Source organism: Eptesicus fuscus, chromosome 7 (assembly GCF_027574615.1).
Source record: "Eptesicus fuscus isolate TK198812 chromosome 7, DD_ASM_mEF_20220401, whole genome shotgun sequence".
Lineage (NCBI taxonomy): Eukaryota > Metazoa > Chordata > Mammalia > Chiroptera > Vespertilionidae > Eptesicus > Eptesicus fuscus.
The window spans coordinates 84,522,385-84,537,646 of record NC_072479.1 but is presented as its reverse complement, the minus strand read 5'-3'; the positions used below and the strand labels follow the sequence as shown (position 1 = coordinate 84,537,646).

At 40.1% G+C, this 15,262-nt stretch overlaps 1 long non-coding RNA gene across 1 annotated transcript; it reads right to left on the bottom strand.

The window, feature by feature from the left end:
• Window positions 1-2,476: 2,476 nt before the first annotated feature.
• On the bottom strand, window positions 2,477-13,106 carry LOC129149680 (uncharacterized). Its single transcript, XR_008556530.1, has 3 exons — window positions 12,935-13,106; window positions 11,294-11,422; window positions 2,477-3,128 (listed from the first exon to the last, which is right to left on the bottom strand). It is a non-coding gene; the product is annotated as an uncharacterized LOC129149680 (long non-coding RNA).
• Between the last annotated feature and the right edge of the window lie 2,156 nt (window positions 13,107-15,262).

Here is a 15,262-nt window from a genome sequence, read left to right as displayed (position 1 = left end):
AACTGCCCAAATCTTATTGGGACTACAAGCTAATGCTGAGGCTTCCACACCACGACTGTGACACCGATGCATATGCCATCACCAAAGACATTCAAACTGCAAACCAGGAGATTAAAAGTTGGATGATCACTGCCATCCTCACTCCATCATCTAAAAATGCTTTCAGCACATCCAGAAGTCTTTTTGGCTGACTCCCCTCTGGTCTCTAAAACTGGGTTTATCGTTTGCTTCATCCATTAACCTTTGTTTTTCTTTTTGTTTCCATGAAAATGCCTCTTCTTGGGGAAAAAAAAAAAGTTTCAAAGGGCAAAATGAAGGGTATCAGAATATGTCACCTCAAAATGTTAGGTAGGATATTAGACATGAGCAGCTGAGGTGGGGCCTGCCCTGGGGTCCTGAACAGGGGTTGGACCAACATTGCCTTCTGACTGCCTCTCTATGGGCCAGCAACCAGCAGACCGCCAGCAGGCCCGTTTGGAGCCAGGGATTCTAGGCGCAAGCTCAGAGGAAAAGACATGACTTCCCTGCCAATGCAACCTTACTAGGGCCCTGGATTAATTATAATAAAATTTGCATTTCAGTTTTGACCCCACCCTCTGAGAGCTTTTATGCATACATTCTGGGTAAGGGCATCCCAGAAGAAATATAATTTCTGTCAATCATCCCTGAATACAAATGGAAGTCTCCGTCCAAAAAAATCTCTCTTTTATTTTTTAAAATATATTTTTATTGATTTCAGAGAGGAAGGGGGAGATAGAGATAGAAACATCAATGATGAGAGAGAATCATTGATTGGCTGCCTCTTGCATGCCCCCTACTGGGGATCAAGCCAGCAACCCAGGCATGTGCCCTTGACCGGGAATCAAACCCAGGACCCTTCAGTCCACAGGTTGACACTCTATCCACTGAGCCAAACCAACTAGGGCAGAAAATCCCTCTTTTAAACCCAGGAGTTCTCTCTCTCTCTCTCTCTCTCTCTTTCTCTCTTTCTCTCCTGGCCTGCTCCTCTTTTGGAATGTATCTTCAATAAACCCCATTTTGCTTTACTTTCATTTTCATTGACCTTAAAATCTTTTCTGCTTCAATGAAAAGAACCGAGGTCCCAGCCGGTAACCCCAATCAGTACCAAAAATATGCCTATTTGGCATCAAGATTATTTTGAGCTAAAGGCAATAAAGAACCAGCAGATGAAGGAAAAGCTCTTCACCTCCGTCTAACTTTATCCTAAAAATAGAGTATAAATTTCCCCTTTTGTAAAATAAATTTACATTTAAAAAGGAAATTTCCATTTAAAAAGGTGTCTCTTACCAGGGAGAGAGCTACACCCAGACGAAACCCTTATCATGTGAAAGTCTCTTATCAGCATAACAAGATAACCCTTCTCTACTGTACAGTTCCGCCCCTGGCTATTCTATAATTTGCCTCTTCCACCCAGAAACTCAAAACCCCTTCCCCTTTGTCCAGTCTAAGTAGTAAGTAAGTCTCAATCCTCTGGCCACCTCCTTGAGCTTTTATTAACTTGTGAACACCCTTCGGTGTACAGGTAACTGAGTCTGTTGTTGTTTTCCCCTCTTGCTAATCTGTTTCTTGCCGTTTAATTGGAGAGCCCAGCCAGTGAACCTAGGAAGATAGAAGGAAAAAGCTTTTTCTTCCCTTTATAACAAGCATGTCAAACTCAAAGGCTTAACACGGGCCAAATAAACAAGTTTTAAGTTTATGTGGGCCGCAAAAAAACACAAGTTTCAATTTTCATAGAAACGTAGGTTGTTTCAAAAAGTATAAAATAGAACAAGTGCAATGATAAAATTAATGTTTTCTTACATACTGCTATATTGGCTGGGCCGGAAAAATATTCCTTGTGGGCCACGTGCGGCCCGTGGGCCGCGAGTTTGACATGCTTGCTTTATAACCAAAGACTCTGGAGATGAGTGAGACCAGGGAATCCAAAGTAGTGCACAAAAGCGGCCAATGCACAGACAGTACTAGTAAGTAATAAATACTCTGAGTGAAATGCATGGACTTTGAGGCCAGGCTTGCGAACAAAACCCAAATTCCTTACCATGCCAATCTGGCCCCTGCCGCCTGTACAACTCCAGCTTGCATTGACTGAATTCCAGGTACACTGTTGTGAACAAAAAGGGGTTATGTAATACATCTGACAAGCTCAGTGAATGAAAGTAACTTCACAGGGAGATCTGATCATGAATTCCTAATTGGGCAGGTTATGGTGTGTAGGCCTATAACTGCTTTTTAAATTTTTTATTGTAAATATTTTTTTATTTTTAAATTACATGATACAAAAAAAATACAGAAAAGCACATAAATTACCTACAGTGTCACCAACCAGAAAAAAACAGGTTAACAATTTGATGTATCTTTTCAAACTTTCTTTTTTAATTTTTATTGTTGAAACTATTACAGATGTCCCCCATTGACCCCTTTCACCCTGCTCTGGTCCCCTCCCCACACTATTTATAACTTCTGTAGTAAAAGGTTAATCTTTGCTTTAAACAGCCCTATCCGCTGTTCTTATGCATCTAGTTTAACATACCTTTCAAATGGCTGGATAATCCTCTTTTTCAGACCCCTCAGAGGCATAACCACCTCAAGGAGCACATGATCTTATTGCCAGTATACCATGCCTGTTCAATGTAAATGTTAAATGTTAACTAGCCAGTACCCACCAAATGTAAAAGAAGTATATCTCTCCATTTTCCTTTTTATCCAATCATAGGGCTTTCCCTGCCTTGCTTTTTCCCCCTCCTTAATCTACCACCAATGGGTTTTCATAATCTTCCTTTATGGTTCCTCCTTTGATTCCAAAAAACTGCAAAAGTATAAAAAAGAACTGCAAAACTGCCATTTTCTGGAGCATTTTGAGATCTTGCTTCTGGATATGTCCTCAGATTGGTTCAAAAAAACTCTTAGAAAATTTTCTGTAGGTTTGAATGTTCTTGCATTGGCATTGTTCTTTCAATTTCTTTTCCTGCCACAGCACTTGAGCACATGAACACATTTTCTTCCTCTTTTACCTGCAAATATTTTAACTTTTAGTCACAGCTGAAGTCACCTTTTCAGAGAAGTCTTCCAGACCACGCTATATAAAAAATAATTTTTCCTTGTAATTCCTAAGGAATGGAGAGGGAGAGAGAGATAGAAACATCAATGATGAGAGAGAATCATTGATGGGCTGCCTCCTGCACTCCCCCCCACTGGGGATTGAGCTCACAAACCGGGAATATGCCCTGACTGGGAATGGAACCGTGACCTCCTGGTTCATAGGTCGACATTTAATCACTGAGCCATGCCGGCCAAGCCCATATGTGTTTCTTTCACAATATTTACCACAGTTTGAAGTTACTTTATTAATTTCTTTGGTGACTTCTTTTTGTCAGTTTTTCTCTTAAGGAAAGGGCAATATCTATCTTATTCACCACTATATCCACAACATGGAACCCAGTGCCTGACCCAAGCAGAATGAATGAATAAAGAGTTCCTACATGAGAAATTCAAAGTAAAAACACTGAGTTACTGCCTGGCTGGGTATGGCTCAGTACTTGAGCATCCTGGGCCTTCTTGCCAACTAACGTATTGTTTAAATGTCAGTAAACTCTATGACATCTTTGGGCCTTGATTTCCTTATTGGAAAACTGAGGAAGTGAGTCAAGATTATCTTAAAAGTTGCTGTAATCAGTATTTCCCAACTATGTGGAGGTTATGGATTCATTTCCAAACATGAGAAATACTACTGCCTAGAAATTTGCACATGCATATAAAGAGACATGTTTTTAAATTTTTATTTCTTGATTTTAGAGAGAGAGAAGAAGGGAGGGAGGGAAGAAAAGAGAGAGAGAGAGAGAGAGAGAGAGAGAGAGAGACTTCGATTTGTTGTTCCATGTCCAGGGATGGAACCTGCAATCTTGGCCAGGATGATGATCTAACCAACTGAGCTACCTGGCCAGAGCTAATGAAATATGTTTTTGTGTAATGTTTTATGGGTTCCTGGATTCTGTAACCCATTTACAGATTCACATTTTCAAAACTGCTTTAAATAATTTCCTGTATGTCATACAATATGCCAGATTTTGCTTTGTTTTTTTTTTTAAATTCCTAAGGAATTCCCAATTTTGCTTCCTTCCTGTCTCCATAGCTCAAGAGCTCCTAGAGCTGTAAGGAAATTTGGGCAAGCTAGATCATTCATCTCATTTCCTTCCAGTTTATTACCTTCACTTAATCAGTACTCTTCATTTGTTTGTTTAGTAACTCAGTGTTGTTTTTTTAAAAATATATTTTTATTGATTTATCAATTCCTTCTCAATTCCCAATCCAGTGTTTTTGCGATGCCTTCCTGAAATGATTATAGAAAATAACAAAAATGTTTAATTTCTTGGAAAAAATAAGAGACAATCCAAATAGACTAATTCAAAGGTAAAAGCAATAGAACCATAAGGCTAGAGAGGACCTGAAGTCTACCTAACAGTTCCCTGATTTCAGGTGAAACATCTCTCAACATCCTGGAATGTATATTTTTCAATGTGATTAAGGAATATGGAAGAAAGGACCAAAATAATTATTCAGTCATTTAGCTGAGAAACAAAATGAACTAGATTATCTTTATCCAAAACCTAAGCATGAATATATATCAAACTTGTCCACAAAAAATGTTTTTAATAATAATAAAGGCATAAACTGACAATATGTAAAAATCTAGCTTTTATCTATGATTCAAAGCAAAAAGGAAACATGGGTGTTTTCTCATAAATACTAAGATAACAAAGCATCATGAACATTTGATTATCTTACACATTGTGGTCTCAAGGATAAATTAAGTAAATAAACTCCATAATCTCCAGCCCTCATGTTCGGCAATCAATCCACTTATATTCAGAGAATATCAGAATATTAGTAGAGAAAAGCTCAAATCTTGCATTTGCCACTAATTCATGGACTTAGACAAGTCAACTTCTCTAGTTCTCAGTTTTTTGTTTTTTGTTTTCATATCTTCAGAGTAAGAAAATGTTGTTCTTGAGCAGGGTTTTTCAAGCTTTTTCTTTTTATTATTAAATAGCGTAAGTATTTTATTTGTTTGCAACTACGCTTGTTAACACTAGTAATGAAAATGTACAAAGAATAATGTTGCAGTTTTGGGTTAGATTTTAAGTCAGACATTCATTAATAAGGAATCTTCCAATGTGAATATTCCAGAATTTTTTCTTAGCTATCTGATTAGAACTGTTTCTGAATTATTACCTTTACTTTGGAAGGCATTGGCATACATTTGAATTACACTCAGAATTTTTCAAAATATGTAAGTCCTAATTTAAAAAACTATTTTATATCAAACTAAAACAATTTTAAAATGTTGATCTTGAGCATTTTTCAAACTTTTAAAAAATTATTTTGACTTTCAAATTTTATTTTTTATTGCCACCCATGGTAAGACATATATTTATACTAGAGGCCCAGTGCCCGGGATTCATGCACTGGTGGGGGTCATGGCCTGCGGGGATCAGCCCATTGTGGGAGCTCTGCTCATCCTGGTCAGCTGAGTGGCTGTGGACCTGCCCTCTGAGAGGCTGCTCCCGCAGGAGAGCCGTTCATCCCGGTCAGCCGAGCAGTGTTCCCACTGTGGTAGCGCATTGACCACCAGGGGACAGCTCCTGTGTTGAGAGTCTGCCCTCTGGTGGTCAGTGAGCATCATAGCAACCAGTTGACCAGTCTTTCTGGTCGTTCTGCCATTCAGTGGCTGGGCTTTTATTATATAGGATTATCTGCATGAATAAACTATGCCTCTAACTGGAACAAAAGTTTCATGAAACAATGTAAACACTGTCTATTCAGCACACTCTTATATTTTGTTTTAATAAATTATGCCTGCTTTCTTTCTTCCTTTCTTTTTCTCTTTCTTTCTTTTTATTGCAGAGAATGACCCATTAAATTGATTTTATGACCTACACATGGGTCACAGCCTACAGTTTAAAAAACATTATGGAAAACATTAAAGTCACTTGTAGCTTTCCTATTCTACTAATAAACTCTCTATATGAACCACAAGTCAATAGCAAAATCAATTTACTTGAATTTCTATTTTTCCCCTTCCTATGTTGAAGGTGATAATGGATAGTGATGAAGAATTATAGGTAGCAAAACGAGAAAGTAGGAGCTTTGAGTATCTATGAAAGGAAATTCAGCCAGTAAGTAATTTAACATTGACCATGGAGAAAAAGGTAGAAGACATTCACAACTAAATTGGAAAGTTTTCACGGACATTTTTTTAACTGCCCATAAACTGTTCAAGTTTTAAGAGCTTCATAAGAGAAATTTGTGAAAAGGAAGAGGTTGAGGTGGAAGGAAGAGAGGAAAGAAGGAGAAAAAGAGAAAAGAGGTAAATGTTCAGTGTGGGTAGGTGATTCTGACCCCTCTGACCTCCACTGGTGCTAGGCTCAGTTTAAATGAGAAATACCCTCTATTCATGAGGAAAAGGACCTTCTGAGCTCTGTCAGCATCCCCGACTGCTAAAGCACTCATTCTAAATTGCAGATCTAATTTTACATGTCTGCTTAACACTTTCCAGCATCTCCAGGATAAAGTGCAAATTTTTTTCAATGTGGCACACAAACCATTCATAACCTCATCATGTCCTCCCCTGTTTTCCCAACAACAACCACACTCCCAATGCACATACAGTATCATCAATTACATCAAGTCCTTGGTGTTCTCCAAATCTCTCTTCTCCCGCCTCTACTTTTTTTTTTTTTTTCCAAATTTTTTTCTCTTTCTAGAATATTCTCCCTCTGCTTAACTCTTCTAGTCCTTGAAGTCTCAGCACAAGTATCCTCTCTGTCATTCCCCACCTGGTCTATTCTCCTCTAACACTGTGCTTACCCCAATCACAGATGCTAACACCCTATATTGCAACACATATCTGTTCATCTTTCCCACTGGATCATGACTTCCTGAGAGCAGGGGGTCATGTCCATTACATTCATCAGTGAACTATGCTCAGAACATAGTAGAAATTCTATAAATATTCATTAACTCTCCTTTATTCTCCCTGTTCCAGCTCCTGAGAGTAACTGAGATTTCTAAAAGTCAGTTATGATGCATGTCAGTCATGTGAAGTAGATAACCTTCCATTCTCTCAATAAAACTTTAGCTAAATCTTCACATAACAAGTAAAGTGTGACACTTTCTTGGTTAGAAAAAGGTGATTTAGCAGAATGGGAACATAAGCTCCTGGCAGCCAATCAAAAGAATGTTGTCCTCTTAAAAACTTTGGAATTATAAGTTGAAAGAGCGCTAGCTGGTTTGGCTCAGTGGATAGAGCCTTGACCTGAAGACTGAAGGGTCCCGGGTTCGATTCCGGTCCAGTGCATACACCCTGGTTGCAGGCTCAATCCCAAGTAGGGGGGCATGCAGGAGGCAGCCAATCAATTATTCTCTCTCATCATTGATGTTTCTCTCTTTCTCTCCCTCTCCCTTCCTCTCTGAAATCAATTAAAAAAAAAAAAGTGGAAAAAACTCCGAAAACCACAGTGGAGAGTTACCAGATTTTAGAAAATTTAGGACTGCAATTGTATTCCCTTTATTAGTGGAAAACAGAGATAAATATGGCTAATGGCAAAAACCATATGTGCAAAAGAAAGCAAAGCACCTCTAGGACATTATTCCTACTTTGGTTATCAAAGGAGTAGGATTTCACTAAGGCAATAAGTCCTTATTGGTGTGAGGAGCAAGTAACATGGGATGGGGATAATCATTTTCAAAATGAGAGAGTCAATTAAATCTAACAAGAGAAAATGATAAGAGAAACAAGCATAAATGTTAGCCTTAAGGGGGAAAAAGAATGAAATATCTGATCTTGGAAAATGAACAGCAATGAATCCTGTTAAAGCCTCAAATAAGGAGGGGATAAAACAGATCATGATTCTCAAGTGGCCAAGCAGAACCTTCTGGAATTGATATCATTTGGTGAACAGGAACAAGTGGACAGCTAGCAAATTAAAAATATGCTTCCATTAAATTGTTCATAAAAAGCAGGTGAGGTGAGGGAATAGAAAAGAACTAGGAACATGGTTTCAATCTACTTGTCTCTATGACATACAGGATATATCAATTAAATAATGAGTTCTTTTCATTTCCTAAAGAACAAAGGAACTGAATAAAGCAAATGCATTTATTGTTCATCAGAAAAAGTAAAGAAGTCTGATTTCCAAAAATGTTTCCCAGTGATTCAAATTCTAGTCTTCAGTGAACTCTTTTTTGGGGAAAAAATGTCTATCAGCATATGAAGAAACATAACCCCAAAAGTCACATGAATTCTTGAGGATAATGAAAGACATTGTCAACCAATGGTTATTGGTGCCAATTCAATGCCAACAAGAACTCCCAATTTTGGGTAAAGCAAAGAAGAAAATTTTTTTCAGCGCTGATCTACTCTGGTCCAGGATGGTCTGCTTCACTCTGCTCTGGGGAGGCATCTTCAGTGTTCCAACTCAGCCAGGGAAACAGTCTTTAATGGAAAGTGCCCTCCTAGTGCCACAAAGGAAATGGCTTTTATGGACAGAAGCCTGCGTCCTTAGCCCCTGATTGGTCCGTCCTCATGCAAATGAGGACTCTGAATCTTCCCAGTTTGATTGGTCCAAAGACACTGTCCAGATTGGTCAGAATAGAGCCATTTTGATTGGTTAAAGCTGTGCAGCTTCAATTGGATGGGGAAAGCCTCAGGCCTAATGGTTGAAATAGGATTCTAGGAACTCCTTTAGAAGGGCTAGCTCAGATGACAGCAACACGGTGCAGTTTCAATGCATGAGGCTTCTCTGCAGGAGTGCAGTTTGTCTGAGAGGCCCCCATGCAGAAATGGCTGCTGGGCTCTACTTTTTTTATTTAAACCCAGTTAGCCACCAGGAGCCTTTCTTAGTAGGTGTCCTTCTAGTTTTCAGGGCTCACAACACCGATGTGATTGCCGTTTCATTATTAGGATTTTTGTCCTAAAAATTACTAATGGTTAATGATAAAGCTGTGATTTTAGAATTTTCCTTTTCTTTATTTATATTATTAAAAGTTTCTACAATGAACATATATAACTATTGTAATAAAGAAAAATTCCCTCGATCCCTCTCCCTCCTCCTCCAAAAAAAAAAAAAAGAATTCTAAATAGAATATCATCTAAAATTTTGGTTTATTTGAACTGTTGTGGCATGACTTTTTAAAAAATTTGGTCTCATCAACTCAAATCATTTCTAAGATGATCTCTAAGATTTTAGACTCTTCAGAAGAGCATCAGATTCATACTCTAGAGGACATAGTTCCAGCAGTAGTGGGGACATTAATAACCCCTTCGTTCTTCACAAAGGCAAACTTTTATTGTTATTACTTGATAATTAGTAATTGAGAATGGTTAGATTTGATTTTAATCAATTTAGTCATTGTTATGTTATTACCAGTTCCTTGACTAAAAGAACAGACACTAACTCAGTTCAGATTTTAAGTGGTTTTATTTTTAAGGACAGAGAGAAGTCACTTTTCAACCCAGCCTCTAGGGAGCAGGTGGTGGGAACCGGTAAGCTGTCAGGCTCCAAGTCATGCTCCATAAATCCTAGAGCCACATGGCCTCTCTTCTTTGCTATTTTCTGAATATCCGCCCCATTCTTATCTCCACAGGCCAGATCCTTTCACTTATTCATAGTTTCTGCTTTTCTATGATGTTGGCCTGCACATGGCTTCTGCTAGGCAATAAACTGACTGCAAGCTCAATACTACCAATAACAGATAGGCTCCTTGAAGCTAACACATCTAACTCTCAGAGAGCCAATTCCACGTTGGTTCCAAGAGAAGCCACAGATCGGCTCAGCTTGGGTGAGGTGGGCATCGCTGTTCCCGTCTGCCATGGTAGAAGAACCAGATGCATCATATCATCATGGCCACCTACACTCATCTCTTAGGCTTTGCTGAGGGTCATTTCCAGAGAGGGACTTGAGCTAACAAGTGTCCAAACTATATGCATTATCTTTTGCTAAGCAACTTTGGACATGTTGTTATACTTAGTAATGGAGTGAAATGGTATTGTGTCGTTCTCCTTGCTTCTTTCCCAGCCCCCTCACCAAGTACCCTGTTGCTCTTTGCTTTGGCTGCCAAGAGCCTCAATCCCAGACTTTCCCTCCCAGGTAATAACCCAACTCCAAAAGCATCACATGCCTCTCCACCCACAGTCTCATTTCTACAGCGGCCTCCTGTTTCCTGGCTGAAACAGAACAACTAAAGTCCTTAGGACTGATAAAGTGACTGTACAGGAAGCCATTCATCCTCTCAGTGACTTCATTTACTTATCTCTAAAGTGACAGAGCTTGGATTAATTGACTTCTTAGTTGTTTTTTAGGATAACTTTCTAACTTCCAAAAATAAAAGTTGAGGTTATATGCACTTTTAAAGTGCATCTATACTAATGAAAGGGTAATATGCTAATTAGATCGGATAGATGGGACGTCTTCCAGACGTCATTCTGGACCTTCTTCCTGACAAAGCTGGGGGCATGGTTGGCCTGCAAACCGCCTGTGGCCCCTTGGCTCCAGGCTGGCCTCTCAGTGGGGACCCCCCACCATGATGGGGGCATGGATAGCCTGCAAACCCTTGGTGGCCCCTTGCCCAGACCAGCCCTGCCCCCCAGTGGGGACCCCAACCCTGATCGGGGGCGTGACTGGCCTGAAAACCCCCAGCAGCCCCTCGCCCAGGCCAGCCCTGCCCCCCAGCAGGGAACCCCACCCTGATCCAGGGCTCCCTTCAGGACAGGCCAGCCGGCCCCCACCCGTGCACCAGGCCTCTATCCTATATAATAAAAGGGTAATATGCAAATTGACCCTAACAGCAGAATGACCAGAATGACTGCTGGACCAGTCACTATGAGGTGCACTGACCACTTCTTGGTCCCTTTCCCTGGCCGTCAGGCACTGATCACCTGATGGCGAACAGGGAACTGGGGGGGGCATGGCAGCTGGGGGCGGGGCTGGCTGCAGGCAGCTGGGGAAGATGGCCCTGATTGCAGGCCAAGCCTAGGGACCATACCCCCACACAAATTTCATGCGCCGAGCCTCTAGTTTTAAATAATAATAGTTAACATCCATATAGTGCTTATTATATGCCAGACACTATTCTAAGAGCGTTACTTATACTAATTTACTTAATTATTATAACAACCTATGTAAGAGAGTTGCTCATTAGGGTCACACTAACTGTGGTAATAAATACATGCTGAAAATATATATGTTAAACAAATTTGAGTTTATTTCTCACTCACATCACAAGCCAGTGTGGGTGTCCCTGGACTGTGGGTGACTTTCTTCCATTGGGTGATTCAGGAAGCCAGGTGTTGCTTTTTGCTCCTTTGTGGCTCTGCCATCTAGATCTCACTGTCACCTGCTTTTAGCTACAGAAGAAAAAAGAGACCACGGACAAGGTACCCACATATTAAAGATTCTGGCCAGAAGTGACACACCTCACTTCCACTCATACTTCATTGGTAAGAGCAAGTTTCAAAGCAACAGCTGGATGCAAAAGAGATAAAGAAATATTGTCTCAGATGGGACAGTAGTCAGAAAAAAAATTGTTTTCATTTAATCCTAACCTACACATTTTTTTTTCACACTGCAACATCTCTTTGATAGGAATGCACCATTCAATTAAGGACAAGAATTCAATGTAATTCATATTTAGTTGGCAGCATTTTTCTATTTTAGTAATACATAAAATTGTGTATTTGACAACCAAAGAAAACCTAGCTTAGATGAAACTTGGTGTATAATATGGCAAAAGGAACAAAATGTTGTCTCTTTCTCAATCTGCCATTCATTTCAGTAAATATTCATACATATCTTTTTTCTTTCTCCCTCACCGTAAAGAAACATATTATAGTTCAATCCAGTTCAAGCACATGGCTCAAAGGCCAGCACCTTTGGGTGATATGAAGTCTTCCCATTTAAAGCTCTTCTCGGTATGATGACATCTACACTAATAAAAGAGAAATATGTAAATTGACCATACCTCTGTGACACCCACCAGCCAATCAGGAGGGTGTATGCAAATTAGCAGGACAAAAATGGCGGTGGCCCCGCCCTCCAGGCGCGGAGTGGCCAGGTAGGGCGGGACGCCTGCTATGAGGGGCAGGGTGGGGGGTGGAGGGAGCTACAGGAGCGGTGCTCCGGCCGGAGCAAAGCAAAGACTCCGGCCGGAGTCAGCAAGAAGACTGCAGACTCCAGCCAGAGTGAAGGTGGAAGGAGGCAGCCAGAGCAAAGGCCTGGGTCCTGGGTGCTGGAGGAAAACCAGTGCTGGCAGCCAGGTGAATGAAGGCCTATTGCACAAATCTTTGTGCAATGGGCCTCTAGTATAAACATATAGAGAAGTTATCTGCATTTCTTATTAGAGGATGATAAAACAGGGACAAGATAAGCATAATAAAAATAATTAAGCAAGTAAAGAACTGGGAATATATGATAGTCATGGTCCATTGTAGGAATGAACTCCGCTTTTTAAGTTGTCATAGACATAGTTTTAAAATGCTTTGCCAATGCATAACATGGGTCTCCATCTTTCTAGCAACCAACATCTGTTTCTTTGCCATCTGCTGCCCAAATGTTCAGCCAAATACATTTACTTTAGGTTTTTATTATACCAGAATTTCCTTCAAAGTATCAGTTTTTGTATTAACTAGGGTATTGTTAGGGGCAGTAAACAATAGACCCCAGAATATATGTAGCACAAACATAGTAGAGATTTATTTCTCATTTATTTAATCTCCTATGGTAAGTGTTCCCCATTAACAGGCAGCTTTCCTCCATTCAGGGATCCAGCTCCTGCCATCTTATGGTTACTTTCCCCCCTAGGGCCTCATCTTCAAATGAATCCAGCTGGTGGATGGAGAAAGATGATGGAGGACATATACCTGCTTCTTAAATCCTGACCAGAGAATGCCACACAGGACGTCTGCCCACTTTCCTTCCACCAGTTAGCATTCGAGTCCTTGTCTAGGTGGCTGCTTCCAGTGACAGCTCAGGTCTCTAAGGGGAAGCACACATTTTGGCAGACAACTAGCCATTGTGATATAAGAAGATGAGGATTCAATCCTGAAAAAAAGAAATTTAGTGGCAAGGGAGAAATTTAAATAAGATTATTAAGAAGTTCTTTATAGGATGCCTCAGATCATAACATAGCACTAACCACCAATCCTGTCTTCTAAGTCTGTGTCTGTGTGTTATTTTAAAATATTAGATGAAATATCTATGACAAAAATGGAATAAAAAACAAGAATCGATGATAGATGTATATAGATATAGATGTAGGTATAGGTATAGATATAGATATAGATATATAGATGTAGATATAGATATAGATATTTTTAATTAGCCAGCAATGGTAATAATAACCATGTAGTAGAAGCCACTGGCTGTGTGTGTGTGTGTGTGTCTGTGTGGTTTCTATATACCAGGCACTGTGTTGAACTCTTTTCTTTTTTTTTTTTTAAATATATATTTTATTGATTTTTTTTTACAGAGAGGAAGGGAGAGGGATAGAGAGCTAGAAACATCGATGAGAGAGAAACATCGATCAGCTGCCTCCTGCACACCCCCTACTGGGGATGTGCCCGAAACCAAGGTACATGCCCTTGACCGGAATCGAACCTGGGACCTTTCAGTCCGCAGGCCGACGCTCTATCCACTGAGCCAAACCGGCTAGGGCTGAACTCTTTTCAAGCATTATTTTATTTAAATCTTGCTAGCATTCACTCAATTTTATGGACATAGAAGCTTAGGTTAAATAACCTGCTGAGATAGCACTTAGAAGTGCCTCATTCCAGGACCTAGTTCCTATTCATACACTAGTTAGTTTTCCAACTTAAAATTCATACACCCCTAGGATTTCTTGAAGAAATACTTGAGAAGTACTGATTTAGAAGTTAATGAAGATGCAATCATAACATGAATATAAATGAATTACCTAAAACTACATGCCAGTCCCTGTTTAAAAGTTTATCAAGTGATTTGGTACACGCTTGTAAAAATACATACATATATTTTATGCCATCAAAATTTTAAAAATTAAAGATTCTTATAGAGAACTGGTAGTTTGAGAAATATTTTCCAATTCCATAATGTGTGGACACCTACTTGTATCAGTAACTAGAGGCCCGATGCATGAAATTCATGCAAGAGTAAGCACCCAGGACCCGGTCTTCCCTCGCAGCCCCCGCTTCATCGGGAAGGTCGTCCAGAAGTACGTTTGGTCTAATTAGCATATTATGCTTTTATTATTATAGATACTATCTGCTGCTGCCTCACAGAAAGTTTAACTCGCTGGGAGGCTTCTTTCCTCCTCGTTAATATCAGTGGTCCGTGGGCCTTATTTTCTTCCTAAAGTATCATGGTTAGTTAATTCCACTAAAACACTGAAATGTGAAGATTCTCAAGGTCCAATTACAGGGAGGAAATGACAGGTCCTACTCCTGAGTGACCTAAGGTGACAAGAGAAAGAATGCAGCCAGCCAGCCAGGGTTTAACCAGAAAAAAAAAAAGTGACAGATTTTGGATGGAAGACAGAGAGGAACCGACAGAGGAGTGCAGGTCCAGGGAAGGCTGGCCTGCAGGAATGGCCAAAGGCTCTCCTTTGCAGGAAATTTCTAAGAAAGATGTGAAGTGGGATAAGGCAGGATCTTGTGAATATTGTTTGGCTCTACTGTCCTTTTAAGGAACTTCCTCCTTTTCTTTCTTTTTTTTCCCCCTTTCTTTCTTCTTTTTTTCTTCCTTCCTTCTTTTCTCTTTATTCTTTCTTTCTTTCTTTCTTTCTTTCTTTTTTTAAACATATTTTATTGATTTTTTACAGAGAGGAAGAGAGAGGGATAGAGAGTTAGAAACATCGATGAGAGAGAAACACCGATCAGCCGCCTCCTGCACACCCCCTACTGGGGATGTGCCCGCAACCAAGGTACATGCCCCTGACCGGAATCGAACCTGGGACCCTTGAGTCCACAGGCCGATGCTCTATCCACTGAGCCAAACCGGTTTCGGCTTCTTTCTTTCTTTCTTTCTTTCTTTCTTTCTTTCTCTCTTTCTTTCTTTCTCTCTTTCTTTCTTTCTCTCTCTCTCTCTCTCTCTCTCTCTCTCTCTCTCTCTCTCTCTCTCTCCCTCCCTCCCTCCCTCCCTCCCTCCCTCTCTCTCTCTCTCTCTTTCTTTCTTTCTTTCTTCTTCTTTCCTTCCTTTCCCCTTCCTTCCTTCCT